The sequence below is a fragment of the Panthera onca genome, chromosome B2 (genome assembly GCF_046562875.1).
Source record: "Panthera onca isolate mPanOnc1 chromosome B2, mPanOnc1 haplotype 2, whole genome shotgun sequence".
Lineage (NCBI taxonomy): Eukaryota > Metazoa > Chordata > Mammalia > Carnivora > Felidae > Panthera > Panthera onca.
In genome coordinates, this window is record NC_138343.1 from 99024420 (window position 1) to 99027506 (window position 3087).

Genomic DNA, 3087 nt, shown 5'->3' on the forward strand with positions numbered 1-3087 from the left:
TGTGGTCTTTCTGTTTAACTTCTTCCCAAGTGGATAAAATCCTAAAAGTATGTACGTAACCTTTGATGGTGAAGAAGCACCTAGCTTTGCAATGTCCGTACCCTCAAGTGGCCGTGTCCCTCTGGGTCACAGGCACAGCAGGCCCGAGCTTAGCCACAAATGTCAAACACTTGAAAGAAGAGATTTAAGAAAGAAATCGGTTGTTCTCCGTGTTCAGAAAAAAATGTTTAAATGGTCTGTAATAGAAAATGGGGGGTGGGTGGGGAGGGAAATACTCTATTCTCTGGCCTCAGCACAGATCCCCCAAGAAGACAACTCACAGAAACAGGAAACCTGTGGGACGCCTAGGTGGCTCAGTAGGTTAAGCGTCCGGCTCTTGGATTCAGCACAGGTAATGATCGCACAGATTGTAAGTTCGAGCCCCACGTCGGGCTCTGTGCTGACAGCACAGAGCCTACTTAGGATTTTCTCTCCCCCTCTCTCTCTGCTCCTCCCTGGCTGTCTCTCTTTCTCTCTCAAAATAAATAAATCAACTTAAAAAATTAAAAAAAAAAAAAGAAAGAAACAGGAAACGTTTGTGGAAATGAAGACCACCAATGTGAAAAAAATGACGATTTATCCAGAGTTTGCTACAGCAAGGGAGTCAGCCACCATGGCTCCAAGACAGGCTGAGGAGTGGGAAAGCTTTATAGTAGGAAAAAAGAGAAGACTGTAGGTGTACCCTAAATAGACACTGTTGTCACAAGGAAACTGTAAGCAAGCTAAGTAGAAATGGGGCATCCCGTGTCATTGATCAGGGGTGAGTATTGGCTTTCTCTAGTTGGTCCTAAGTTGGAACTGAGACGAAAATTAGGGAAGCTGTCAATTAATAATCAAGCCCTGGCCATTTGGGGCCAATTGTTTCAGAAATGGTTGTTTAGTTTTCTGGGTCTAACGATGCAGATAGTAATCTGGCCCCCTGGGAGGCTGACCTATCGCAGGCAGGCTCCCTGGGCTGCTTATTGTAGATTAAGGGGGTTGGCTTCCTGCACGGGTTGCTGCAGGTTGTAGGTCAGAGCTCTATTTTTATATGTAGTCTGGCCATCATCCGTTTGTATATTCAGTTTCTCATCTTTCAGACAAAGACAGCTGACTCTGGGCAGCTGGCCTACAAGCAGCAAGGTAACTCCCAGCGTTTCTAGAGAGCCACTTTGAGAGAGATAGCTAATTCCACAGGCCACCTTGCCCAGAAGTGCTAAGGACACACCACTGAACGTGGACACATCCCTCTGAACTCAGTGCCCCAAGGTGACGAAGAAGGAAGGGAAGGGTAGTGGTTATGGTAGCACCGGAGTCCTAGGAGGAGAGGAGGGAACAGGGCTCAGTAGCCCTCAGCTGCCGTTGTAGGTTAGAACCCCGTGGGCAGGTATGAGCAAATACTGATGTCGGGGTCCCACACCACCCTCCAAAGATTCTAATTTAATATAGCAGGCCAGAAACCAGTATTTTTTTCAAAACTTCCCCGGTGATGTGACTGTGCAGCCCACGTTGGCAGCTGCTGACCACAGTGAATAAACCTTTGAGTGACGCTGGGAGCGAATATTTAGCTATTAGTGACAATGAAATCAGGGCATGGAGCCATGACCACTTTCTCAAGAAGCCTCCAATCTCTCAGTGTTGCAATGTTGGACTAGAAAAATCAAATGCGGACTGAAACAGGGTAGCACATAGACCGCAGCATGGAGCGTGAGCCTGTGTGTGCGAAGTGAAAACGCTGCAGGATCTAAACCGAGGGCGTGAGGAGCAAACGTGTGCGCTTAAAACCGCGGCAAACACAGCTGAGCCCTACCTATTTCGAGCAGCAGCCTTCCTTTTCATTTTAACCATTAAGCAGCTTGTTGCATCTTTTTCAAATGCCATGTTAACATAACTTACTATTTCTCACAGGCTGTGATGAGCACACACACGGGTGCGTGCTCTTAACTGTGTCTACGCTTGTACGTCTCTCAAACACTTTAAACAGAAACAGTTACATCTGGGGCATGTAAACTCCAAAACCTTAAAAGAATCACACACTCACTCCACACAGGCTGGTCTCTATTTTTTTTTTTTTTTTTTTTTTAATTTCTAGTCATTTCTAAATTTTCAAATTTACCAATTTACCTGATTCTGATACAATATCACCCCCTGGTGGAAATCTATGGGGAAGAAGCACACTGAAGGGAGAATTTTTAATACCGCAAAGGAAGTTAAGATCTCTCTCTCTCTCTCTCTTTCTCATCCCCTTGTCTCTCTCTCTTTATCTCTCTGTCTCTCCCTCTTTCTTTTTACCAGCAGAATGTTCTCCTAGAGAAAATCATATGCAAAAGCTCAATGAACAAAACAATCAAATGGAGCTCTGCTGGGGACTTTCTCTTCCCCACCTTCTCATTGCCAACCCCATATCTCCCCCACCCCCACCCCTGGGATGTCCAAACGAGAATTATTATCACTAAGCACAAGCCATCTCCTGCCAAAATTAAAATTAAAGTTCCATACAATTCTCCAAAGCTTCCTTACCTCAGTGAGGAGCTCCTCCTTTACCATTCACTAAAGCCAAAACCCTCCTGACCGTCCACAATACACGTGAACAGATTAGAGCCTCTGAGCAGGCCGGAGTCAAGAAATCAGGCTAGATTGATTTATATCAGCAATTCCCAAATTCATCTGATCATGACACATGGCCCCTCCTCCCCAGTAGTTGTTTTTGTTTTTGTTTTTGTTTTTGTTTTTTTTAACAACCTGCGGAAAACTCTGGATATATTTCATTCAGAACGATTGTTCCATCCTAATCAGCTAATTAGCTCTCTGGCTGCACCTGCTATTCAATCTTCAAAAACGCTTAGGCAAAGTCAACCACATAATAAGCTAGCGCTCCATCATTTGTGGTAATGGAGAGTACGACCCTTAGGTGACTGACCCCAGGCAGCCGTTGGGTTGATGGCATGTCCATAGGTAACTTGATCCCTGTCTTCTAAGCATCATGACCAGCTGAGGGGTGGAAGAGGCTGCCTCGGGTACTGGCAGGAATCATGCTTTGTCTGCCATTAAATGGAATAAGCCTGTGCC